Here is a 26,817-nt window from a genome sequence, read left to right as displayed (position 1 = left end):
CAATTATTTTAGAAGAGTAAAATCATTTCATCTTTGAATGATAGTTTGTATGAGGATCTTCTGGTCTTTAAAGTGAACTTACGCCTTACACCATATTGGTGTAGTATTACTAATGTAAAAATGTTATAGCAGGGAAGTGACAGGCTTGGATTGCCACGCTTTCAATGAATATCATGGACTAATGCCACCATCTGCTGGAGAAAGCATGAATAATATGAGTATGAATAATATATATGATTGAATGTTGCCAGTTTGCCAGTGAAACAATTTACTATTGTTAAAGTGAGTAAAGGGGGTAAAAAGGGTCTAAATACTTTACATAGACGTTAGACTGAAAATCCCAAATAAATGTATTTTGAATTCGGCCCAAGGAAACATGTAAAAGTCCATGGGGTTGTATAACATTCTTTATATCCAGTGTATGTTTCTTACCCACATGGAAGGAGTCATACTGCCTCAGATCCATGAGAGAGAGATAAAGCCCCACATGTTGCCTGGAGTTCAGGATCTTCCTCTAAACTTCAATAGACGTTTCTGATGGCTGAGAAATGAATTGATATTTATTACAGTCTGTGTGATCACAAAAAAAAACTGAAATTGTCAAAAAAAAAGTGCCATTTCATTAGAAGTGCCATGGTATGGGCTTTACTGGACTCCCCAGCTAGACACTCTGATAGCACATTAACAGTAGATGGAAGCATAATAAACAAACTTTTAATGAAGCTGACTGATACATTATTCTTTATCATTCTAGATGGAAAACAGTTTTTTGGAGCTATCATGACCATTCAACACACAGCTCTGTTTCACTGCAGTGGTTACAGACATTACAAATGTAAACCTGTAAACTTTTCCAGTCAAGTCCTGGTTAGCTGTCACATATTGCAAGAGCCAGATTTAATTGAAAATTCAATATAAAGTTATCTAAGGCTATATTTCTGGAAAAAATATTAGCCATTGATACCAATGACGACAAATTGGTTTAACTACTCTGATATTCCCTACATAGACGGTGTAATACTGCCTCAGATCCACGTGAGGGAGATACAGCACCATATGTTTGAAGTTCAGGATCTCCACCTTCACTTCCAGCCTACATGTTGCTGTTTCCTGAGCATTTTACTGATGCTGTGAACTGCAGTTAGTTAATATTTATCTACATCTTCATGTGTAATATTTTGTACGTGATTATAAAAAAAATTGTGGCAAAAAAATGTTTTAAAACATAAAATAAAAATCCCATGGTACAACCAAGGAGGTTCTATATGGTACAACATGGGATAAAGGATTATTTCCTCGCGCATTCTTCCGCTTCTTCCTGTGGGTGTGACTTAATGCGCGCGCTGACATGAAAACACAGCTCGAGCGCGTTGAAGTAACGATGCAACAGAAACTTTGACAAAACCAAACGAAGGCTTCATGTTTACTGTCATGGATTATCCAACAATTTTCAAGTCTGTGGAAGTTTGTCATATTGTATGAACAATTTGCGGCTTCTTCTGAAGGTAAGAGACGTCTAGTTTTTGCTAATCTTCTGGTTGAATGCATTAGGGAAGTCCGAGTGGTTAAAATGTATTGACTGCTATAAAGTCATAACGAATGGAGCAAATTATTATTAATTCTCTCAGACACAAACAGCACACGATTATTTGTAATTGGACACATGCCTGCAACTTGGTGTAGCCTGCAAACTGTGCGTTCGTGTGTTTGGTCCAGCATCAGAGACCTGCATGGTGGCTGCTAAACAGCATCGCATTCATGTGCTGTTTTGTCGGAAAATCAAACCCAGACGTAAAACTGACTGACACAGGTGAAGTCCTGAAAAGCAGGATATGGAGTTGGCTGCTTCTTATTTTTAAAAGGTACGATGTTTAGCCTGGCTAATTACAAACGTGTAATACAGGCGTGTGTGTAACTAAATGTTTTCTTAACATCATCAGACACTGATTTTTCTCAGACAAGGAAAATAGTTGTTATGATATGTCAGATAGCACGTGAATGCAGGGTTACCAGCAGTAGAAGGGTGTTTGAGAGTCGATGTATAGCTCCCTTCTGTTCTGCTCTCCTCCTCTCTTGGATGACAAAAACTGTTGACTGGGCACCGCAGCGATGGTGGTATAGTGGTGAGCATAGCTGCCTTCCAAGCAGTTGACCCGGGTTCGATTCCCGGCCATCGCAGAACTCTCTTTTCCCAGATGGTTCTTACTTCCGTGAACCGTGATTAAAATACCTTGTTTTTGTCTTTTGGTTTTGGTATCAGTGACGTTCGACTGTGTCAAGTAGGTTAGAACTGTTGTAGGAATGTTTTCTCAGATCATTCTCTCATTTACAGTTTTTTTTTTAAACCATCTACATTCTGCAGGTTTAGATTTACATTCATTCTTCCCAAATCCACCTGAAAACCTCATACATGTATTTGTGAATGTTAAGTAATGCAAACTGAATTTCTAGTTTCTTAGAATAAAATTTGTGGACATTAAAATTGAGTGTTATTCCCATTTAGGTTTGCAGGGAGTAGGGAACGAAGTGTTTGTTTAGTTACTGGACATGAGAGGATCTTTGGTTCTGAAAAGATTCCTCTACCTCCATCATCCTCCCTGTGTTTTCTTTATGTTCCAGTGCAGACCGGTCTAGACTGAACCATCAGCTCTCTGTCAGTGTGAAGAACAGAAAGGCAGCAGTCAGACTGGGAGAACTGGGAGAGCACTAAGACTATTCTACTGAACTCTGAGCCTCCACACCAGAGCAGGTAGGGAGAGTTTCAACTTATATCTGATTTTATTAACAATTTGGACAATTTGGCTTTAGCTGATGGAACTCCTCTTCAAATATGGTAAAGGTGTTTGAAATATCACCAGGTGTCTCTTTCCCATGTTGGGGCAGGGGGGCAGGTTCTTTTTTTTTTCTTTTTTTTAACTGTGTTGTCATGGCCGAGTTTGAGTTTATCAGCAGTTGAACTCCTCTACAAATATAGTCAAGCTGTTTAAATATCAGCAAGTATGGTTTGGCAAATGGCAGGTTTCTGTTCTACGTGTAAATTTTTATAATGTGAGTTGTCGTGGCCGAGTGGTTAAGGCGATGGACTAGAAATCCATTGGGGTTTCCCCGCGCAGGTTCGAATCCTGCCGACAACGTGGCGATGTTTTGATATGATAATGATGGAATATTTGCAGTGGTGACAACTGCTAACCATTGGAAATGCTGCCATGTTGGAGACAACAACATGGCAGATTCTGATGTTATCTCTGGAAAAAGACAAGAAAATGTCTAGTTACTCAGTACTTGAGAATTCACTGTGGGAGAACAAGTGGTTTGTGAGGTCATCAAGTATAGCCTATGTACAGTCCCACAGTGACATATAGACCAAATTAATAATCGGTTTACTTGAATATGATCTCAGCTCTGTTGCTCTCTAATTGATCTGCTGCTCTGATCTCTTCTACAGACATGCAATAGCTAATAGGAGCTAATGTGTTCCTGATGTGTCCAGCAGGGGGATGTAGCTCAGTGGTAGAGCGCATGCTTTGCATGTATGAGGCCCCGGGTTCAATCCCCGGCATCTCCATGAGGTTTTCTGTTGAAGAAGAAAAGTCCTGTAGGAGACCAAACAAGTACAGAGACCATGTTGATGCAGCCTGGAGATCTGCTGATACAATACTGTACAGTAGATTAAAGGAGTTTGTACTCTGGAGAAAGCAAACAGACACTTTAAACCATTTATCTGCAACAACAGAGTTCTTCTTCATAGTCCAACTTTAAGGCCGATATTTCTCTCTATTCTCCATGTTTTACATTCTCAATAGAGGCCTGTTACAGAGGGTTTGGAGAGTCATTACCAATGAGGGACTCGCCACCAGAGAATGTTTGATAATTTAATACTATGATAAATTTTATTCTGGTTGTGACCTTGAACAAAGCAAACAGATGAACACAGAGTTCATCGCCGGCGCCCAGCCACAACTTTCAGCACTGCTCAGAGTCTCGGAGCGCCACTCAGCGCCACTCATGCTTTCCACTATTGCTATTAAACCCAGAACAAGACCCACAAATCAATATTAGATATGCGGCTTGAAATGTATCATTGTGAACAGAAGTAGCAAGCTATATAATATTTTAAAAGAAAGATGGATGATGACAGTTAATCAATGAAGTAGGTAAATATCCAGAATTATACGCCACCAATCACAGATTATTCAAGGATAACCAATGAAAGCCGGCAGTTTAGAGGAAGATTGCGGGAGTAACAGGATGTACTGGTAAGTTGTAACGTCTATTATACATATAACCGTCTACTGGCGCTCTCTGTGCAACTCTTCCTATGTGGTATACCTGCGTGGCGCTTCTCGTCCTGTGTGCGACCCCCTTAACAAGACAAGACTCCTATCTGAATGAGGAGTCGTCTATATCTAAAGTTCTGACAGACATACAATCATTTACATTACATATTTATGAAAATTGATGAATTGTTAACAACATGGAGTGTTAAAATTTGTTTCAAAGGACACTGTTGTCACAGAAAAAGTAAATTGGCCATTTTAGCTGACAATACGTCTTATGTTGTCAGAGTCGCCATGTTTAGAGTTACAGATTTTCCCATTCAAAACTGATAGAGTGCGCTGTACTGTCTCTGATATCACTAAGAATGGTGTTTCTTTTCATGACAACTGAAAACTCTGTCACTATAGTGGTGCTGCAGGAAAAATCAGCTCTCCACATCCCACTGGAATTGGTCTGTAGTTCTGGTTCCTCTCTGTTCAGCCAGTCCTGGACAGAATTTCAGGTGGTCCACGACCTAACATGTGACTCCAAAGTGACCGGTCCTTTTGGCCACAATTAGGCTAAATTATTTTGACCATGTGCACTCCTCTGCATGTGTTTCCACATGAAGTCATTGTATCAACTGTAACCAGTCATGTCATGCATGCAGCCTGAGTGTTTATCTCAGGAAAATGGTCACCAGTTGATTTTGGACCATGTGTCGTTTTCATGGTGATCTGAACATGAACTCTTTAGTAACTTGTTCACCTTCCACCAGAGAACAAAACACCAGCTGTTCATGGTAACTGGCCATTTCACAACATCTAAAATATCAGCAAGTATCGGTTGGCAAATGGCAGGTTTCTGTTCTATGTGTAAATCTTGTGGTTAAGGCAGGTTGGACTAGAAATCCATTGGGGAAAACAGTGCGTCGTTGTCGGCAGGATTCGAACCTGTGCGGGGAAAGCAGGTTTGAATCCTGCCGACAACGATGCACTGTTTTCATACAATAAAGGTAATAATCATCTATCAGAAATGCTTTATGAACTGCTAGGAAAATGCCTCCATGTTGGAGGAGTTACAACAAAGTAGGACGTTCTGACTTTGTAACCTGTTCCCCATGATAAAGTAAAGAAAATGCCAGTTTACTCAGCACTTGAAGGGTTGTCATGTCCTTCTACGAAACTGAACTGAAGCAAAGAAATGAAGAAGAAAAAAATAAAGCGCTTACCTCTGCTTTTTGTGCCTTCATTGTCCCTCAGACAATTTTGTTTTCCAACCATGAAGATTTTACCTTCTTTATAGGATTTCTTTATAGGCAAAGTTTGTGTTTCCCATGGTCAATATTGGCATGCTGCTTATGTGTTTTGGTATAGAGAGTTGTCGTGGCCGAGTGGTTAAGGCGATGGACTAGAAATCCATTGGGGTTTCCCCGCGCAGGTTCGAATCCTGCCGACAACGATGTGCTGTTTTCACTGAGGTGTGAAACGGCTGGCTCTACATGACTATGTTGGACCAACTGAGAACTCTGTAGAACCTCTTGCGCGAAGGATATTGCCCATTCTTCTCTGTGGGGGGAAGAGGAAAAAAGAGAGGGAAGGGGGGCTTCCGCTCCCAGGTTGGCGTTTCGATCCCCGGCCGGGCCGAGGACGGAGCAGAGCTTCAGAACAGAACAGCATTCGTTCAGCTGAGACACTCTGTCCCAAATACATCCTGATGACAGCAGAAATTAAAATGTCCACAGCTCATATATACAAGCTTCATCTGAGTGTGTATGTATCATGTAAACAGTTCTTTATGTACATGCTAAAAACACTGAGACTACCAGTAAAGCCTTTGTTGATTTTCAAGCCCGTCTCCTGCTTTGCTGTTCTGCATTTGGATCCACCTGATCTGCACATCTCTGACAAAAAATCTGTTGTGTCTCCTCATAGGTTACATAAAATCCTTCTGACAACACTGGGCTGTTTAAATGGTTATAGAGCTTCAAATGACTGAGGCTAAACTACCTTGTTTTTACCAGTGTGAAACCAATGGAATACAGACCAACACTGGTAAAAATCCATACTCCAGAAATGGCAGGTTTCTGTTCTATGTGTAAATCTTTCTATTGAGAGTTGTCGTGGCCGAGTGGTTAAGGCGATGGACTAGAAATCCATTGGGGTTTCCCCGCGCAGGTTCGAATCCTGCCGACAACGTGGAGAAGTTTTGATATGATAATGATGGAATAGGCAGACTTTCTCTGCACACGTTGGAATCCTGCGGACAGAAGAGGGCCATTGAGATGGTTACAGAGCTTGAAGTAACACTAAGCTTTGTGATTGAAAAGTGTTGTCCCTGTGTTGCTATGTCTCCTGTGCATAAATGCACTACTACAGAGGGAAATGCTGAATGGAATAGACTAGAGAATGTACACTTCAGAAAGTCGTGGTTTATCTCAGGAAGATAAAGATAAAGTCACCAGTTGATTTTGGACCATGTGTCGTTTTCATGATGATCTGAAAATGAACTCTTTAATAACTTGTTCGCCTTCCACCAGAGAACAAAACACCAGCTGTTTATGGTAACTGGCCATTTCACACCAACAGTCCACATGATGTCAGCTCTGTCCATACAGCTGACATGATTTTACACTATTGTGCTTTGAGTTTATCAGTAGGTTAACTCCTCTACAAATATAGGTAAGGTGTTTAAATATCAGCAAGTATGGGTTGGCAGAGGGTATACTCTCAGAACTCAGCATACACCAGCCTTAAGTCTGTTGAGAAGTGTTGTAGAAGTGTTTTCTCAGCTCAGACTCTGGATGTGACCTTGAACAAAGCAAACAAAGGTAATCACAGAGCCCTAACCCTATATTTAGCATTTTCTTTTTCAAGCAATGGCAAAAATAATGTCCTCATAAGTGTTTATTTAGTTATTAGACTTTACTGTTGAGGATCTCTGGGTTTTGTTTGAAATATCACTAAGGGCTCATGCCAGGTGTCTCATTCCCAAAAAGAATGTTGACTTACACATAAGCTCTAATGGTGCGTTCAGACTACGGGCTACAAAGCAACAGGGCATCATTCGTTTTCAATGGAAACGGCGACACAACGCTACAAACGCCAGAGCGTAAAATGTAGCAGCGTGTCGGGCAGCGGGCAGAAGTTCAGCTGACCTCAACTTTTTTCCACGCTCTGATGACGCTCTGATGACGCTCTGATGATGCTCTGATGACACGGTGAAGCGCGAACAAATCAAGGTAGTGCAGGGTCGTTATATTTACGTTATTATTGTTTACTTGATGAATTAGAAGAACGAGTATTTGCCAAATAAAATAAAAACGAGACAAATGCAACGCTATGACAGTCTGACATTATCAGTTGGTGCAGCCAGCGTGACGACGACAGGAACCGTCAGCGACCAGCTGGGCAACACTTTTCTGCTCCATTGGCAACAGTTTAGCTTGGTGCACCAGACCGTTCTGTAGCTTGTGGCCCGTAGTCTGAACGCACCTTAAGGCTCATTTTATGCTGTGGGTCAGGGGTCAAAGAGGTTAGCATGACAGACTAAAAAATCTATTGTGTCCCTCGTAGGTTAAAATCCTGCTGACAACACTGAGCTGTTTAAATAGTTATAGAGCTTCAAATAACTGTATAAAATTGCAAATGGTGATTTGAGGGCTTTCTGAGCCTAATTCTACTACAGAGGCTAAACTACCTTGTGTTTTACCAGTGTGAAACCAATGGAATACAGACCAACACTGGTAAAATCCATACTCCAGGAAGAAGTGGTTTATCACAACACTCAACTGTGTGTTGAAGTTGACTGTAACGTGAGTTGTCGTGGCCGAGTGGTTAAGGCGATGGACTAGAAATCTGTTCCGTGCAGGTTCAAATCCTGTTGACAACAACTGACTCTGCTTGTATGGCTCTATTGAACTGACAGAGAGCCTTGTTGACTTTGACCTCACAAACAGCCCACTACTGTTTGATTGGCTGCTGCAGGTCACGTATTCAAACATGTAATTTACTTCACTCCGTGAAATCTTCTTCTGTCTTTCACTACAGAGACTGCAGACAACATGGCTGCATGAACATCAGTTTCCTCGGGCGCAAAGGAAAGTTGGACGACTGTATTGATCTGTTCTGTCAGAGTTAATGATTTGATTTACCATGTGTTTTCTCAGCAGATATTTCTGTACTAATGTTGAATACACAAATATACACAGGGCTGTAAAATAACTCCACTACATGAAGACATATGAGATGTTAGTTTGACCTGTGCAAATGCAAACTGAATATCTATTCTTGGAATACAATTTTTGAACTCTAAAATTTACTGTTATTCCGAATTAAAGTATAATTCTGGTTATTTTCAGCCTGGGCCTTATTGATGGTTGGGTATATGACCAGCAACAGCCAATCAAATTCAAAGCTTCACATTTGTCTGGGCAGCTGAGCTGACTGTTTCAAGTCGGCCGGGTTAGAAAACCCATTTATGTGATTGTTGGTATTTTGTGTTTGAGACAGAAGGGACAGTCTACAATACAGTCAAGCCAGCAGTGTTGTTTCTCCCCACAGTGAAAACAGCGTGTCGTTGTCGGCAGGATTCGAACCTGCGCGGGGAAACCCCAATGGATTTCTAGTCCATCGCCTTAACCACTCGGCCACGACAACTCACATCAGAAGCAGTTACACACAGAAGAGAAACCAGACATTTGCCAACCCGAACTTACTCATATTTGCCTTCATGTTTGTAGAGGAGTTAAAATGCTGATAAACTCAAAGCACAAGTATGTTGAGTTGATGGTTGAGAGGTTAGTGGTATGGACTAGAAATCTATTGTGTCCCTCGTAGGTTTAAATCCTGCTGACAACACTGGGCTGTTTAAATAGTTATAGAGCTTCAAATAACTGTATAAAATTGCAAATGGTGATTTGAGGGCTTTCTGAGCCTAATTCTACTACAGAGGCTAAATTACCTTGTGTTTTACCAGTGTGAAACCAATGGAATATAGGCCAACACTGGTAAAATCCATACTCCAGGAAGAAGTGGTTTCTCACAACACTCAACACCAAGTTTCATTTCTATGTGTCGGTGTTGTCAATAATGTTGGTTGTCTTGGCCGAGTGGTTAAGGCGGTGGACTAGAAATCCATTGGGGTTTCTCTACGCAGATTCAATTCCTGCCGACAACGTTGGTCTTCATAAGATTGGCATGTTTGGAGAGCAATTACAAATGCTGAGTGTAGAATGATGATGGTGAGAATGATGCCAAGTTCACTGTGCTGTTGTGGACCCAGCAGGTTATCTCTGTCAGACTGAACCAGCAAATACTCCACAGCAATACGCTCACCTGCCGTAAAGTATCATTATGAAAAAAACAAACATATTTTGAATTCAGAAGAATAGACAAGTTTGCACTGGAATGGGTGAGAAAAGTTTATTTGTTGAATGTGTTAGACTAAAGGTGTAGTCACAAGGAGAATGGTGTCTCCTGGAGTATCTTACCAGTGGGTCTCCCAGGGGGAACGAATTCTGGCAAGAGTGCACGACCGAGGACTCTGTTGCTGAGGGCATTTATGTTGTGATCAGGCGGAGGCCGAGTGGTTAAGGCGATGGACTAGTAAATCCATTGGGGTTTTCCCGCGCACGTTCAAATCCTGCCGATATTCATTGTGGTGTGATATAGCTGACTATACTGGCTTGTCTGAACTGGTCCCAGGGATGGGGGGCGAAGGGTCTGCAGATTTTCTTTCCAACTAAGCACTACACAGTAATTGTTTGGAAAGATGAAAGATGATCACTTCTGGCTTGACTGAACTGGTCCAACAGAGAGCTTTGTACATCAGGGATGGGCAACCTTGTGCCATAGACATGGCATGGAAGACATATGAGATGTTTCTTTGACCTGTTTGATCCCATAAAGCTCTTCTGTCTCTAGTCTGAAGTGGTTTAATTTCAGTTTGTTTTGGAAGCACAGTGTATAAAATCAGTTACTAAAAAGTTACTAATAGTACTACTAGTACTGTTACTGTTAAAGACTGATCCTCTCTTCTCTTCTTTTCTCTTCTCTATTTGCTTGCTGTTGTACCTCCCCCTTCTTCCCTCTCCTCCTCCGCCTCTTCCAGTTGAATTCCTGACATAAACTGCTGACTGTGCAGCAGCAGTGCTGTTTTTCCTCAGCGATGGTGGTATAGTGGTGAGCATAGCTGCCTTCCAAGCAGTTGACCCGGGTTCGATTCCCGGCCATCGCAGAACTTTTGGTTTTCCAGCAGATGGCGTCCCAGTGTTCCCCACATGCTGTTCAGTGCCTCGCCAGCTGTCTCTTGTTAGTTAATTTGCTAGTCCAGTATTTAAGTTCTCAGCCACCCACCTTTCTCTGCTTGTTTGTTAGTCTAGATCTATGTTCTGTACTCTTTGCCTGCTGAGACTACCAGTAAAGCCTTTGTTGATTTTCAAGCCTGTCTCCTGCTTTGCTGTTCTGCATTTGGATCCACCTGATCTGCACATCTCTGACAAAAAATCTGTTGTGTCTCCTCATAGGTTACATAAAATCCTTCTGACAACACTGGGCTGTTTAAATGGTTATAGAGCTTCAAATGACTGTATAAAATTGCAAATGGTGATTGGAGGGCTTTCTGAGCCTAATTCTACTACAGAGGCTAAATTACCTTGTGTTTTACCAGTGTGAAACCAATGGAATATAGACCAACACTGGTAAAATCCATACTCCAGGAAGAAGTGGTTTCTCACAACACTCAACACCAAGTTTCATTTCTATGTGTCAGTGTGGTCAATAACGGTTGTCTTGGCCGAGTGGTTAAGGCGATGGACTAGAAATCCATTGGGGTTTCCCTGCATAGGTTTGGAGAGCAAATGCTAAGTGTAGGAAATGCTGCCATGTTGGTGGAGTGACAACAAAATAGTGGAATCTCTTGTGCCTCCCTAGACAAGAAAATGTTCCAGTATACTGTTAAAAAGGCCGTCTGTTCCTTTAAGACTGTGGGGTAGACCGGCTCGCGAACAGTATGGGGAGTAGCAAGTCACCAAGAACTGTTAGTTAAATGGTTTAAATACCGCAGTTTAGCGTTCATTAGTTTAGTTACGGTGTGATTTGTGCGTCCATGAAAACCGTGAGTAGTTTCCTGTGTTTCCTTGGTGTTAACCGTGTGAATATTTCTTAAGTTATACTGTAAAAGGCTGAAAACATTCAGGGTGCTTTTTTTGTCCCTCCTCCTACATGGTTGGATGTCCTGTGTAACACTCTTTAACTCTTCCATGACAGGCCTCCACTGAGACCATAAAACACCAAGAGTAGAGAGTAACACCGTCCTCACAAACTCTTACAGAGAGTTTATCTGCCTTCAGTGACGTATTGACCAAATTAATTATCAGTTTATTTGAATGTGATCTCAGCTCTGTTAGTTTTCAGCCTCCATGCCTCCTCTCACAACTAATCAAATGAAACAACCTGGAAAGGGAAAATCATGAACTGTTCATCACTCTGCATATGCAGCCTGTGACTGGGGGTCGCAGGTAGGCATCGCCTCATTTTAAGGTCTCATGAGGTTGAGAACCACCGCTCTACAACACATTCAAACTGCATGGCTGCCAGTGGGTGAAGTGAGGTGGAAGAGATTTAAATGTAGGCCTGCTTCACTGACTATCAGTGGTCACACTTTATTTGATAGTCCAGTGTTGATACTCAACTTCCTATCAAGTGACTAGAAAGTGTCACTAAAGAGTCTTGTGTGAAAAGTAGTAGATATTCAGTGTCTGGGCAAGGGTTCATCTTAGGGTTAATGTTAGAAACAGGGTCAGGTTGGGTTGGGTCAGGCTCAGTTCAGGGTCACATAGAGAGGAGATTTATCAAAAAGGCAAGTGACACATTGTTGAACATCTACTTTGTGTCACCTGATAGTCAGTATAGTAACATCACACTATCCAAATAAAGGGTTGCCATAATCATTTTTCAAACAGGTCATGGCAGAGCGTCCCACATAGTGACATAAGTTTCATAAAATAAATGAAAAAACAAACACAAACAAACGATTTGCATAAGATAAAGAGGGCTTTATTTAAGAATAAGGCAACTACAATAACTACAATAATTCCTTACAAATTTCTAACAAAAACAAACACATTTTAAATGTTTTTTATACTGATATTATACTGATTGTTTATGTTTAACTTTTTTAAATTATCTTTTATTATTTTTATTTTTTATAATTTTTGGATTATTATTATTGTTATTGTTGTATTATGCTTATAGTTATAGGCTTATATTTAGCACATATTCCTATCTTAGTACTTCCTATTTAAGTAAGCAGTTGTGACTGCAGTAACTGTCTGTAACAACTGTAAGTACCTGCAGGAACAGAAGTTGCATTGTAACCATGGTTCTCTGAGTGCAGAGATCACCTCTTCACAGGACACTTTGTGTTATGGGACAATTTAAAACACGTCGAGGAGATGGTGCAGGTCCAAACCGCCCCGAACCCGTCAACTATGTCACACCAAACAAACTATTTACAAATATACACTGTTGACCCCCCTGGGCTGACAGTGGCCGCCAGACGCTGCACCATGTCGCCATAGGCCCAGGTGCAAGGCGCTACCTGAGGCCTGCTGGCCCTGCCAGACGCTAAGGCCAGCTTTCAGGGGTGAAGGGTCACTCAAACCCTGGCTTTGGCTTTGGCTGATGGAACTCAACACAAATATGGTAAAGGTGTTTGAAATATCACCAGGTGTCTCTTTCCCATGTTGGGGTGGGGATGTATTTTTCCACCGTGTGTTTCAACATGTGACTCCAAAGTGACCAGTTCTTTTGGCCGCAATTAGGCTACATCATTTTGACCATGTGCACTCCTTTGTGTGTGTTTCCACATGAAGTCATTGTATCAACTGTAACCAGTCATGTCATGCATGCAGCCTGAGTGTTTATCTCAGGAAGATGGTCACCAGTTGATTTTGGACCATGTGTCATTTTCATGGTGATCTGAACATGAACTCTTTAGTAACTTGTTCACCTTCCACCAGAGAACAAAACACCAACTGTTTATGGTAACTGGCCACTTCACAACAACCATCCACATTATGGTCTGCCCATTCACCTGTTATGATTTTACAAATATAGTCAAGGTAAATATCAGCAAGTATGGGTTGGCGTTGGCAAATGGCAGGTTTCTGTTGTATGTATAAATCTTTGTGTTGAGAGTTGTCATGGCCGAGTGGTTAAGGCGATGGACTAGAAATCCATTGGGGTTTCCCCGCGCAGGTTCAAATCCTGCCGACAACGACCGACTGTTTTCATACATGGTAATAATCATCAATCAGTAATTCTGTATGAAGCTGTGTGTAGTGGTTGCGAGTGGTGACAGGTAAGGAAATGCCTCCATGTTAGAGGAGTTATAACAAAGTAGGATGTTATGACTTTGTAACCTGTTCCCCATGATAAAGTAAAGAAAATGTCAGCTTACTCAGCACTTGAAGGGTTGTCATGTGCTTCTACGAAACTGAACTGAAACATAGAAATTGAAAAACCAAGAAAGTGCTTACCTTTGCTTTTTGTGCCTTCATTCTCCCTCAGACAATTTTGTTTTCAAACTGATCATGATCATCATGAACATTTTACCTTTATAGGATTATTGATGAGCAAGCTAATGCCAAGTTTGTGTTTCCATGGTGAATACTGACATGCTGCAGATAGATGCTGCTTATATTTTTTGGCCTAGCGAGTTGTCGTGGCCGAGTGATTAAGGCGATGGATTAGAAATCCGTTGGGGTTTCCCCGCACAGGTGTGAATCCTGCCGACAACTACTGATTGTTTGCGTGCAATAATTCTGTATGGTAGAGCTTTCCCGATCCACACTCCATTCCAGTTGGTGGCAGTAATGCACCTCTAAGCTGGTTTGCCAACCGCCAATAAACACTAAAGAAGAAGAAGAAGACAGCAGAGCAAAAGATGGCTACATCAATGTTGACTCCTTGGTCGACGGCGTAACAACAGAAGAAAATCGCTATGTACAAGCAAATTATTATATGGACATTTATTAATTTTCGAATTATTTTTTATTTACTAGCCGGGCTTGATATTGAAATTGTCGATGTATGTGTCTCCACAGTTGTCCCCTTATAGTCTTGTCAGACGCAGCACCTTTCCCACTGATTTCAGTTCAGTTCAACTTTATTATGATCCCAGAGGGCAATTGTTTCGCAGACCAAAAGCAACACAGCAATAGACAACACAAAGAACAATACAGAAGTTAAAAAAGACATAATCAAACACACATCGCAGTGGGTTGTAGTCTAGGGTAAAGTAAAGTGCATTACAGTAAAGCATTACTACAGCAAAGTGCGAGTGGCTATCTATTTAACAAGCTAATAGCTGTTGGAACAAATGAGTGCTTGTGTCTGTTTGTTTTAATCCTCGGTACCTTGAAACGGGTACCTGAGGGGAGAGTCTGGAACTCTGAGTGTATTGGGTGGGCAACATCAAGAAGGATGGCATGGGCTTTCTGCAGGGCTTGTCTCTTGAATAATTCGGGCAGACCAGCCTGACTGACTCCTATAACCCTGCTGCAGTGCTTCACAATCCGGCTAAGAGCGTTTTTACTTTTCACACTTAGATTTCCGAACCAACAAATCATAGAAAAACACAATACTGACTGAATAAAAGATTTGTAAAACATGGTCATTAGTGTATTGTCAACATTGAAAGACCTCAGTTTCCTCAAGCAAAACAAGCGTTGTTGACCCTTCTTACATAAGTATTTGTGTCAAAGCACAGTTTGCTGTCAATGACAGTTCCCAGATACTTATATGTCTCGACACTCTCCACCACCTGGCCCTTGATGGTGGTATGTATAGGAGCCAGGGGTTTTCATCTAAAATCAATGGACATCTCCTTGGTTTTGGTTACATTAAGCTGTAAAAAGGCAGCATCACACCAAGCAACAAAATCATCAACAACTGGACCATGGCCTGTCTCTTCCTCCTCCAGTAAGCTGACAATAACAGAATCGTCAGCAAACTTCACAATGTGTTTTATTGTTTACACATTGTTTACGACTCAAATCATCCAGCAATATGGTTATGTAATATAGCTACACAGAAGCATTTTGTGATATATACCATTAGAAAGCTTGAAATCTCTGGGTTTTGTCTGACATTTACCCTGATATTTTCAGAAATGACGAAGAAAGGTAAACCCTACGCATATTGGGCAGGTATCCTGTACCAGTATGCCCAGGGGAAGTACCGGTTTACCACAGGTAAGAAGCCGGGGGCCAGGAAATGGAAGGCTGTCATGCAGCGCATTGACGCCTGTCCATTGACTCCTCTATACAACCACCAAGTCCGTGAATATGACATCTTCGGAAAAAAAATCACCTGCAAATGTGGATATCATAAGGTAAGTGATGATTATATTTAATTTAGATATTTTAGTTAAATGGGGGTTGCCATAAACCATTGTCTATTAGCTTTTCCAATAGGAAATTTTAAATATCTAAACAGGAAAATGCATTATTTATCCCATTAGTTGTGCTTGGATTGTTTCACAATTGTTAACAATGAAGTTAAAAACTTATTTTCAGACCTAGGGAAAAAGTTAACTCTTTTTTCACAGTCAGCTGAGCAGACAGGTTCATCAGGGAGTCAGCAAACAGGCAGAGAGCAGCTCAAGGTCAGGGAGGCAGCCGATGGAGCCGGCTCAGAGCAGCTCAAGTGCAGGGAGGCCGCCGACAGACCGCGCCACACAGAGCAGCTCAAGTGCAGGGAGTCAGCCAGCTCAGAGCATCTCAAGCAGTCAGACTCCAGGGCAGATAAAGTGCAGTCTTTGTAGCAAGGACATTAATGTCGAACAGTTCTCTGAACATTTGACTTTCATGCAGAGGAATGTTGTGAGCAGTGTGGAAAAAAGGTCAGTGGTGGTGCAGGGCTGCTCCACCACATTGAAGAAGGCCATCTTTCAGGCACCAGCAAAATAAGTGGGGATCCACCACGACAACAACCACCACCTCCTCCACCACCACGACAACCACCACCTCCTCCTCCTGCCACATCTCCATATGTTGTCCACCTGAGGCCGCCAGAGGTGAATTGGGTGAGTTTTCTCCCCAAACAATTCATGCGGGTCATCAAGCCAGCCGACCGGGTGTGGATTGCCCAGTGTCTTTACGACCCCACAGGACAGCTGAGGCAGCAGTTTTCCCAAAACTGAAGAAACACATGGTAAATCAAATCATTAACTCTGACAGAACAGATCAATACAGTCGTCCAACTTTGCTTTGTGCCCGAGGAAACTGATGTTCATGCAGCCATGTTGTCTGCAGTCTCAGTAGTGAAGAAGAACAGAAGAACATTTTACGGATTGAAGTAAATTACATGTTTGAATATGTGACCTGCAGCAGCCAATCAAACACCTCTTAGTAGTAGGCTGTTTGTGAGAGCAACGTCAACAAGGCTCTCTGTCAGTTCAATAGAGCCATGGAGGATTTGAACCTGCGCGGAATGGAGTTTTAGTCCATCGCCTTAACCACTCGGCCACGACAACTCTATGCCAAAACACATAAGCAGCATGCCAATATTGACCATGGGAAACACAAACTTGGCATTAGCTTGCTGATGTACCACATCAATAATCCTATAAAGAAGGTAAAATCTTCATGGTGATCACAAGTTGGAGAACAAAATTGTCTGAGGGACAATGAAGGCACAAAAAGCAAAGGTAAGCACTTTCTTTTTTTCTTCTTCATTTCTTTGCTTCAGTTCAGTTTCGTAGAAGGACATGACAACCCTTCAAGTGCTGAGTAAACTGGCATTTTGTTTACTTTATCATGGGGAACAGGTTACAAAGTCAGAATGTCCTACTTTGTTGTAAGTACTCCAACATGGAGGCAGCATGGAGGCAGCTAGCAGTTCATAAAGCATTTCTGATTGATGATTATTACCTTTATTGTATGAAAACAGTACATCGTTGTCGGCAGGATTCGAACCTGCGCGGGGAAACCCCAATGGATTTCTAGTCCATCGCCTTAACCACTCGGCCACGACAACTCACATCACAAAGATTTACACATAGAACAGAAACCTGCCATTTGCCAACCCATACTTGCTGATATTTTAGTTGTTGAGAAATGGCCAGTTACCATAAACAGTTGGTGTTTTGTTCTCTGGTGGAAGGTGAACAAGTTACTAAAGAGTTCATGTTCAGATCACCATGAAAACGACACATGGTCCAAAATCAACTGGTGACCATTTTCCTGAGATAAACACTCAGGCTGCATGCATGACATGACTGGTTACAGTTGATACAATGACTTCATGTGGAAACACATGCAGAGGAGTGCACATGGTCAAAATAATTTAGCCTAATTGTGGCCAAAAGGACCGGTCACTTTGGAGTCACATGTTAGGTCATGGACCACCTGAAATTTTGTCCAGGACTGGCTGAACAGAGAGGAACCAGAAGTGGGATGTGGAGAGCTGATTTTTCCTGCAGCACCACTATAGTGACAGAGTTTTCAGTTGTCATGAGAAGAAACACCAAAGACAGCATGTCCACTACTTGGTAAACAAACTTGTGTGTGCCCAGCTTGATTAAAAGGCTGTTCACATCTTAACAGTGCAACGTTGTCAGCAGGATTTGAACCTACGTGGGGAAACCCCAATGGATTGCAAGTCCGTCGCCTTAACCACTTGGCCGAGTGGTTAAGGCGATGGACTAGAAATCCACTGGAGTTTCTCCGCGCAGATTCGAATCCTGCCGACAACGTGGAGATGTTTTGATCACATAATAATGGAATATTTAAGAGTGGTGACAACTGCTAACCATTGCAAACACTGCCATGTTGGAGGTGACAACAACATAGCAGATTCTGATATTATCTCTAGAAAAAGACTAGAAAATGTCCCGTTACTCTGCATTTGAGAATTCACTGTGGGAGAACGAGTGGTTTGTGAGGTGAACAAGTACAGACTGTGTTCAGTCCCACAGTGACATACAGACCAAATTAAAAATCGGTTTATTTGAATGTGATCTCAGCTCTGTGGCTCCAGTTGATCAGCTGCTCTGATCTCTTCTATAGAAAATACAGTAATGTCAGTTGTGTCAGTGATGCTGCTGTAGTGGTGAGCAGAGCTGCCTGCCAAGCAGTTGACCATGACTTGGTTCCTATTGCTGTACTTCATACAGATCACACTGAAGCACTGCTGCAGGACAACTGATATCACTTAGTAAATCCTGTGCTTGGATTTGTCTTGGTGACAATGGTGCAGAGAAATATTGACATAGTCACACAAGTATATAGTGACACACTACAGGGACAACAATACCTTACAGACAGTGCAAGACAGTAGCCTACATTTATCCATTTACTATTTCATTGCTAAGTGCTACTGACCTGCTTGGCATACAGTATGTTGAGCTGTACAGGGAAGTGTGGTGAGCAGAGATGAAGTAGAGGGGAAAAGCAAAATTCATTTTTTTTCTGAAAATATTATTGATTTTTGCTTCTACTGGTGGTTATTAGCCTTGTGATGATCACTGACTGGAAGTCAAAGTTTACTCACCTTTTTATTTACCACTACATCACTGAGTAATGACACAGTGCCAGTTCTCAATGGTGATTGGCCACTTCACGCCTCCTATTCTCACCCAGACAACCTGTCTGTTCAGTTGTGTGGAGGAAAGCTCATTCTTTTGTTGAACCTATTGTTCCAGTGCTTTGATAGTTATGTGATTGTCCAAATTATACTGGGAAAGGTGAGAAAGATCAGGCAGGAAGACGAGACAGTCTTTCCTCCTCCAACATGGTGACATGTTCCTCATAGGAAAGGAAAGGAGGAGGTAATGGAGGAAGGGAAAGGAGGTGATAGTGGAGGGAAGGAGGAGAGATCACATTACATTACATTACAGGTAGGGCTGCACGATATTGGAAAAAACTGACATTGCAATATTTTTTTTTTCTGCGATATATATTGCGATATGAAAAAATACAGGAATTTTCACCAAATGACTTGAATAGCTCTATCAAGTCTTGCCCCTTTAAGAAGGTGGCTTTGTGGGTAACCTGCGCGGGTGACGTAGTAGGAAGTGAGTGTGTTTTTAGCCGCAGCCAGAGTGAGTTGCAGGATGCTAAGTGAGTAAAGTTACCATAGTTAGCAGGAAAAGAGCTTAGAACGTCACCGAGAGGCCGTGCATTATGTTCGCTGCTGTACAGAAATAAAGTGCCAGTTCTCCACTGCAGAGTTGATCCGGACTCTGAGTAAAAAGCTTGTTACCAGCTACGAGCCAGGCTAAGCTAAAATAGGCTAGCACAACACCAGAGGCTTCCCAACTACGGTTCGGAGCCGCGAAAGCTGGAAAGGTAACATACGCTACTCTTATAACAAACCCTGAAATCGGAGTAAATGATGTTATATCAGACAGACTTCTCTTGTAGATTAGTCATGGAAAATGAGAACCGTGCGAGTTTTCCTTTTGTATCAAGCAGCAAAAATGTTGTAGCATGACGTGTTTGAGTTAATTTGCCTTACTTGATATTGCACGTCCTGCGATGTGACTATTGCGCATGCGCACATCGCGATGGCGATGCTGAAACGATATATCGTGCAGCCCTAATTACAGGAGAGATTTCAGAGAAGTCTCCTTGGTTTTAGTGAATGAACCTTGACCTGCAGCAAGTCAGTGGCAGTCAGACAGTTCTGTTTACCTGCTTTCTGTCAGACTGGTTAATGCAGCCTTCATCAGGGAAAGAGGAGGTACCAACTTTTACCCTGAAGAAAATTAGAATATGAAATTATGTTTTGGCAAAACATTTTGATTGTATGACTAACATTTCCTCATTCATTGTTCACCAAGTGTATCTAATGTGTTCCTGGTGTGGCCAGCAGGGGGATGTAGCTCAGTGGCATCTCCCCGTGGTTCAATCCCCGGCATCTCCATGAGGTTTTCTGTTGGAGAAGACAAGTCCTGCAGGAGACCAAACAAGTACAGTGGCCATGTTGACATGCAGCCTGGAGATCTGCTGATACAATACTGTACAGTAGATTAGAGGAGTTTGTACTCTGGATGAAGCGAACAGACACTTTAAACCGTTTATCTGCAACAAGAGAGTTCTTCTTCATAGTCCAACTTTAAGGGCGATATTTCTCTCTATTCTCCATGTTTTACATTCTCAATAGAGGCCTGTCACAGAAGGTTTGGAGAGTCATTACCAATGAGGGACTCGCCACAAGAGAATTTTTTATAATTTAAGACTATAATAAATTTTATTCATTCACATTTGTTGAGAGGATATTTGTGGCACGGCTGATTGCATCCCTTAAAGGAGGTTTAAAAACTAGTGGACACAACCAAACATTCCAAAAAGTGATGGGGACATGTCCCCAGCCTCCCCAGTGTAAATGACGCCATGTTCCCCACGCAGGTTTGAATCCTACCGACAACGACTGACAGTTTTCATACAGTAATGGTAATCATCAATCAGAAATGCTGTATGAAGGTGTGTGTAGTGATTGGTTACCAGTGGGAAATGCCTCCATGTTGGAGGAGTTACAGCAAAATAGGTCTTTCTGACTTTGTAACCTATTCCCCATGATAATGTAAAGACAATCCCAGCTTACTCAGCACATCAAGGGTTGTGTCCTTCTACGAAACTGAACTGAAACAAAGAAATTAAAAAACAAAGAAGAAGAAACAAAGAAAGTGCATTGGGCTGACAACGACTAGCTCTACTGGCTTGGCTCTATTGAACTCACAGAGAGCTTTGTAGAAACAATTGTCTAGAGCCCACTGAACAGACCACTGAGAAGCTTTTGATTGGCTGCTGCAGGTCACATATCCAAACATGTAATTTACTTTGAGACTTTAGACTGTAATTTCCTCCACTACTGAGACTGCAGACAACATGGCTGCATGAACATCAGTTTCTGGATCACAAAGGAAAGTTGGATGACTTCATTGATCTGAGTTAATGATTTGATATTTTACCTTGTGTTGTCTGAGCAGATATCTCTGTACTGATGTTGAATACACAAATATACACAGGGCTGTAAAATAACTCCACTACATGAAGACATGTGAGATGTTAGTTTGACCTGTTTGATCACAGAAAGCTCTTCAGTCTCTAGTCTGAAGTGGTTTGATTTCAGTTTGTTTTGGAAGCACAGTGTATAAAATCAGTAGTACTGTTACTAATAGTACTACTAGTACTGTTACTGTTAAAGACTGATCCTCTCTTCTCTTCTCTGTTTTCTTGCTGTTGTACCTCCCCCTTCTCCTCCTCTCTCCTCCCCCTCCTCTTTCCCCTCCATTCATTTTCCCTGCCTCCTCCTCCTCCTCCACGTCTTCCAGTTGAATTCCTGACATAAACTGCTGACTGTGCAGCAGGAGTGCTGTTGCTCCTCAGCGATGGTGGTATAGTGGTGAGCATAGCTGCCTTCCAAGCAGTTGACCCGGGTTCGATTCCCGGCCATCGCAGAACTTTATTTTCCCAGGTAGTACTTACTTAAGAACTGTGATTAAAATACCTTGTTTCTGTCTCTTGGTTTTGGTGTCAGTGATGTTCAGCTTCATCAGTCAGGTTAGACGTGTACTAATTCATTCTCAGATCATTCTCTCATTTACAGGTTCTTAAAACCATCTACTTTCTGCAGGTTTAGATTTGCATTTGTTCTTTCCAAATCCACCTAGGAACCTCATACATGTATTTGTGGATGTTAAGTAACGCAAGTTAAAGGGTAACTTCGGTATTTTTCAACCTGGACCCTATTTTCCCATCTTTTTGTGTCTAAGTGACTAAAGGGGACAACAATTTTTGAAATTGGTCCAGTATTGAGCGAGATCGCTTCAGCCGGCAGCTGCGAAACGGGCTGCAATGTAATCCGACCGGGCAAATCGCACCGTAAATGTACGTCCACTAAAAGTGCTTGTTTTTGCCACTGACAGGCTCAGATTGTTATTATAAGTGTCTGACAACATTATGGAAAGGACCCTACAGAGAAATGAAACGTTTTTCTTTACCTTTCGCTTGATCCGGTCTGTGTGTAACCAAGTCTCGCGAGAGTTGAGTTGTTGCAGGAAGTTACACACAGACTGGATCAAGCGAAAGGTAAAGAAAAACGTTTCATTTCTCTTGTGCTTGGCAAAAACAAGCACTTTTAGTGGACGTACATTGACGGCACGATTTGCCCCGTCGGATTACATTGCAGCTCGTTTCGCAGCTGCCGGCTGAAGCGATCTCGCTCAATACTGGACCAATTTCAAAAATTGTTGTTCCCTTTAGTCACTTAGACACAAAAAGACGGGAAAATAGGATCCAGGTTGAAAAATACCGAAGTTACCCTTTAAGTAACTGAATTTCCAGTCTTGGAATAAAATTTTTGAACACTAAAATACAGTGTTATTCCTATTTAGGTATGCAGGGAAGTAGGGAACCAATCGTAGAAAACTAGATTAATAGACAGTGTTTGATGAACAACAAATCTGTCCATTCAGCTGTCATGATTTTACACTATTGTGCTTTCAGTTTATCAGTAGTTTAACTCCTCTACAAATATAGTCAAGCTGTTTAAATATCAACAAGTATGGGTTGGCAGATGTCAGGTTTCTCTTCTATGTGTAAATCTTCATAGTATGAGTTGTCGTGGCCGAGTGGTTAAGGCGATGGATTAGAAATCCATTGGGGTTTCCCCGCGCAGGTTCAAATCCTGCCGACAACGACATATGATTTCACTAAGGTGTAAAACAGTCGACAGTGCTGTATTGAACCAACAAAGAGCTCTGTTGACCTTCACAGACTAATATTTAACACTGCAAGTTTCACTCAATGGATAATCAGACATTAAAGGCTGGTTTTGCAGACAGAGATTACAGGACCTGGAGTTATGAACGTTCTACACTGATGAAATTTTCAGCACAATCAATCATCATGATGGCAAAAATTAGGGGAAAAAAAGGTTCACTTTGAAAATAACCAGAATTATCCTTTAAATGGAAATAACACTGAATTTTAGAGTTCAAAAAATGTATTCCAAGACTAGAAATCCAGTTTGCATTACATTACTACAAACATTTTGCTAAACCTCTAACCAGACTGATACAGCCAACTATCTCTAACATGGTATTTTCATCTCAGTTCATAAGTAAGTACTACCTGGGAAAAGAAAGTGCTGCGATGGCCGGGAATCGAACCCGGGTCAACTGCTTAGAAGACAGCTACGCTCACCACTATACCACCATCGCTGAGGAAAAACAGCGCTCCTGTTGCAAAGTCAGCACTTTATGTCAGGAATTCAACTGGAAGAGGAGTAGAAGAGAGGAGGAGGCAGGGAAAAGAGGAGTAGGGAAGGAAGAGAGGAGGAGAAGGGGGATGTACAACAGCAAGCAAACAAAAGAAGAGAAGTATTTTAAAACCCTGTGTGTAGAGGACAAGCTTACTTTTGATTCTCACCTCATATACTTGCAAATGAAAGCATCCTCTTGTTGTCAGCAGGATCAAACCAACACAGATAAACATCATCAACTTCTAGTTAATCTCTTTATGCTTAAATGCTTGAACTTTGTTTCTTAGACAAATATAAATAGTGAAGTTGATGCCTCTGTATAAAATTCCAAAGCCTTTGCCTTTCCATCAAATCAAAGGGCGGCTACTTTAAAGAATCAAAAATATAAGATACTTTTGATTTGTTTAACACTTTTTTGGTCACTGCATAATTCCATTTGTGTTATTTCATAGTTTTGATGTCTTTACTATTATTCTAAAATGCGGAAAATAGTAAAAATATAGAGAAATGTGGTGTGTCCAGACTTTTGACTGGTAGTGTACAAATTGTCAAATACACTCAATAATTATTAAAACAGATTCATACAGCAGCCACTTCGCAATTCCTTTCGTCCACTACCACCATATATAGTATGTTACATACACTATTTTGTACATCTCATATCTCAAAAAATATTTTTTTGGACTTCTTCAACCAATCCAGATTTTGTACTACATCTAAACCACAGATTCACTGCATGAGTTGAAATGCACACACTTTCGCATGGTACGAACACAGTGTTTTTCAGAATTAAATTCACTTCTTAATTTATGAAGCCCTTCCCTATTTGAGAACATATACAGTAACTATTTGTAAATAAGGACAAATTCTAAATTAGGACACGGAAAATGTCTTTAGGGTCTTGGCAAGCTAGGCAAAACATTCTTGAGTGTATTTGCCGATTCTTATTCCAAGGCATTTACCCATTAGACATTTGTTGCACAGACGTATAAGGACAATTGTCAAAGTAGCGATATCCTCTAACGTGTAAATGCATGAACATGTGAATGGATGGATATATTCTATATATATATATGTACCGTAATTTCCGGACTATTGAGCGCACCTGAATTTAAGCCGCACCAACTAAATTTAGATAGAAAAACAAATGTGTACATATACAGGCCGCACTTGACTATAAGCCGCAGGTGTCCACGTTGCAACAAGATATTTACGGTACACAGAAAGATGATACACAGAAAGATTTTTTTAATTTTTAATTACCGTATGTAAGGGTTTGTGCTACCACAGAGGGGATTGTCGGGACAGAGATGGCTGTTTGGGGAAACTTCCCTTTTATTCACAAACTCACTGGCCAACCACAAGCACAAATAATAATAAACGGTGCGCTCCCAGCGCTAAGTCCCGGCAGTGATCTAACAAAAAACAAAGGTTACGGCGTGACGAGGCAATAGAACTCTTCCGTGTGTCCTCTCACAGTCCTGCCGTCAGCATTCAATGGCTCTCACTGCCAAGGGGAGAGAGAACAGGCACATCTTCATCTTCTTCCTGCGTACTAAAACCACCGAAGTCGTCTTCTTCAGTGTCAGAATCGAACAGCCTCAGAATGGCTTTGTCAGCCACTCTCTCAGTCTCTCTTTCGTTGTCGCTCTCAATGTCACTTTCGTCTCGAGGCGAATTTGCGCCGTCCTCTTCATCACGCAGCAGTCCAGCCTTTCGAAACCCGTTGGTGATCGTGGATTTTTTCACACTGCTCCACGCTGTCAGGATCCACTGGCAGACTTGAGCAAAAGTTGCTCTTCGCATGCGACCAGTTTTGGTGAATGATTTCTCGCCGCTAGTCATCCAAGCCTCCCACTGAACTCGTAGTGCCACTTTAAATGCACGATTCACACTGATGTCGAATGGCTGCAAATTCTTCGTTGTGCCCCCAGGAATCACAGCTGGAATTGAGTTTGTCCTCTTGATGGCTGCTTTCACAGAATCTGTTATATGGGCCCTCATGCTGTCCAAAACGAGCAATGCTTTTTTTCTGTGAAAAAATCCTCCTTGTCGCTTGCCATAGCACTCCGTCAGCCATTCCTTCATTACACTTTCTATCATCCACCCTTTTGTGTTGACTTTCACGGCGATGTCTTTCGGGAGTTTTTCTTTTGGCATAGTCATCCGCTTAAAAATCACCATTGGTGGAAGCTTTAGTCCGGATGCTGTGCAGCTCAGAACACAAGTGAAATGCGTTCTCTCATGGCCAGTTGTTTTCAACGTGATGGACGATTCACCTTTCTTGTTAACAGTCCTAGTGAGAGGCAGGTCAAACGTCAAAGGTACTTCATCCATATTTATGATCTCGTCCGGTCCGATGGAATTTTTGGCTATCTTTGTTTGTGTGAATTTGCGGAAGTTTGTAATTTTTTCCTTGTAGTCGGGAGGGAGTTGCTGACACAGAGTCGTCCGCGCCCTGATGGACAGGCCTTTTCGTCTCATAAATCTGAGACACCACGATGGTCTACCTCTAAAATCTTCAATCTTCATTTCGGTGGCGATTGTTTTGGCTTTCAGTCGGATCTGCACGGTGGAAACACCTCGGCCATCTGCTCTCTGTGTGTTCACCCAGTCTTCAAGAACGTTTTCAAGTTCAGGCCATCTGCTTTTATTACCTCTGAAAGCTTTTGTCGTCTTTTTGCATTGAGTCAGTTCTTCACGCTGCCGTCTCCAACGTTTCACCATTGATTCATTGATGCCAAGTGTATGTGCAGCAGCTCTATTTCCTTCTTTGATAGCCAGATCGATTGCCTTTAACTTAAAAGCTGCATCATATGCATTTCTTCGTGTGTTTTCCATAATGAGGGTGTGTGCATGAAACGAAAAATGGCTGTTCAAAATACAATTGCTGTTCAAAATACAACTAGCGTCTTCCTTGGTGCGAACTGTCTGTCTCGCTCTTGCGCTTCCTGCTAGAGCGCCCCTGGTGGCCGTTAGCTGTAAAAATCTATAGATTAGCCGCATCGTTGTATAGGCCGCGGGGTTCAAAACATGTGAAAAAAGTAGCGGCTTATAGTCCGGAAATTACGGTATATATATATATATATTCTAAATATAAATATTTAGAGAAATGCTTGAAACTACACTGAAATATGCCAGATATTTATATCCATGTAGATGGCATTAATTTGAAATGTAATTAAACACTGGAAATACATTTTCGTCAGATGTCCTGTTGATAATGAGAGTGTGGAACAGGCTGTGGAGCGACAAGGAAACACACACTGAAGTCATTAGTGTGAAC

The 26,817-nt window shown here is 41.7% G+C and overlaps 15 non-coding genes across 15 annotated transcripts; 12 read left to right on the top strand and 3 right to left on the bottom strand.

Moving 5' to 3' along the window:
• Positions 1 to 2,106: 2,106 nt before the first annotated feature.
• trnag-ucc (transfer RNA glycine (anticodon UCC)) lies at positions 2,107 to 2,178 on the top strand. The gene has a single exon. It is a non-coding gene; the product is annotated as a tRNA-Gly (tRNA).
• An 874-nt stretch (positions 2,179 to 3,052) lies between these two features.
• Positions 3,053 to 3,134, top strand: trnas-aga (transfer RNA serine (anticodon AGA)). The gene has a single exon. It is a non-coding gene; the product is annotated as a tRNA-Ser (tRNA).
• A 359-nt stretch (positions 3,135 to 3,493) lies between these two features.
• trnaa-ugc (transfer RNA alanine (anticodon UGC)) lies at positions 3,494 to 3,565 on the top strand. The gene has a single exon. It is a non-coding gene; the product is annotated as a tRNA-Ala (tRNA).
• A 2,071-nt stretch (positions 3,566 to 5,636) lies between these two features.
• Positions 5,637 to 5,718, top strand: trnas-aga (transfer RNA serine (anticodon AGA)). Its single transcript has one exon. It is a non-coding gene; the product is annotated as a tRNA-Ser (tRNA).
• A 655-nt stretch (positions 5,719 to 6,373) lies between these two features.
• trnas-aga (transfer RNA serine (anticodon AGA)) lies at positions 6,374 to 6,455 on the top strand. The gene has a single exon. It is a non-coding gene; the product is annotated as a tRNA-Ser (tRNA).
• Positions 6,456 to 8,075: 1,620 nt separating this feature from the next.
• On the top strand, positions 8,076 to 8,148 carry trnas-aga (transfer RNA serine (anticodon AGA)). The gene has a single exon. It is a non-coding gene; the product is annotated as a tRNA-Ser (tRNA).
• A 685-nt stretch (positions 8,149 to 8,833) lies between these two features.
• On the bottom strand, positions 8,834 to 8,915 carry trnas-aga (transfer RNA serine (anticodon AGA)). Its single transcript has one exon. It is a non-coding gene; the product is annotated as a tRNA-Ser (tRNA).
• Positions 8,916 to 9,353: 438 nt separating this feature from the next.
• Positions 9,354 to 9,435, top strand: trnas-aga (transfer RNA serine (anticodon AGA)). The gene has a single exon. It is a non-coding gene; the product is annotated as a tRNA-Ser (tRNA).
• Positions 9,436 to 10,422: 987 nt separating this feature from the next.
• On the top strand, positions 10,423 to 10,494 carry trnag-ucc (transfer RNA glycine (anticodon UCC)). Its single transcript has one exon. It is a non-coding gene; the product is annotated as a tRNA-Gly (tRNA).
• Positions 10,495 to 13,456: 2,962 nt separating this feature from the next.
• On the top strand, positions 13,457 to 13,538 carry trnas-aga (transfer RNA serine (anticodon AGA)). Its single transcript has one exon. It is a non-coding gene; the product is annotated as a tRNA-Ser (tRNA).
• A 439-nt stretch (positions 13,539 to 13,977) lies between these two features.
• trnas-aga (transfer RNA serine (anticodon AGA)) lies at positions 13,978 to 14,059 on the top strand. The gene has a single exon. It is a non-coding gene; the product is annotated as a tRNA-Ser (tRNA).
• Positions 14,060 to 17,218: 3,159 nt separating this feature from the next.
• On the bottom strand, positions 17,219 to 17,300 carry trnas-aga (transfer RNA serine (anticodon AGA)). Its single transcript has one exon. It is a non-coding gene; the product is annotated as a tRNA-Ser (tRNA).
• A 4,354-nt stretch (positions 17,301 to 21,654) lies between these two features.
• Positions 21,655 to 21,726, top strand: trnag-ucc (transfer RNA glycine (anticodon UCC)). The gene has a single exon. It is a non-coding gene; the product is annotated as a tRNA-Gly (tRNA).
• A 1,159-nt stretch (positions 21,727 to 22,885) lies between these two features.
• trnas-aga (transfer RNA serine (anticodon AGA)) lies at positions 22,886 to 22,967 on the top strand. The gene has a single exon. It is a non-coding gene; the product is annotated as a tRNA-Ser (tRNA).
• A 451-nt stretch (positions 22,968 to 23,418) lies between these two features.
• Positions 23,419 to 23,490, bottom strand: trnar-ucu (transfer RNA arginine (anticodon UCU)). The gene has a single exon. It is a non-coding gene; the product is annotated as a tRNA-Arg (tRNA).
• Between the last annotated feature and the right edge of the window lie 3,327 nt (positions 23,491 to 26,817).

The sequence above is a fragment of the Centroberyx gerrardi genome, chromosome 22, assembly GCF_048128805.1.
Source record: "Centroberyx gerrardi isolate f3 chromosome 22, fCenGer3.hap1.cur.20231027, whole genome shotgun sequence".
NCBI classification, from domain to species: domain Eukaryota; kingdom Metazoa; phylum Chordata; class Actinopteri; order Beryciformes; family Berycidae; genus Centroberyx; species Centroberyx gerrardi.
Note: the sequence above shows the minus strand (reverse complement) of the source record. Positions and strands in the feature narration are given on the sequence as shown.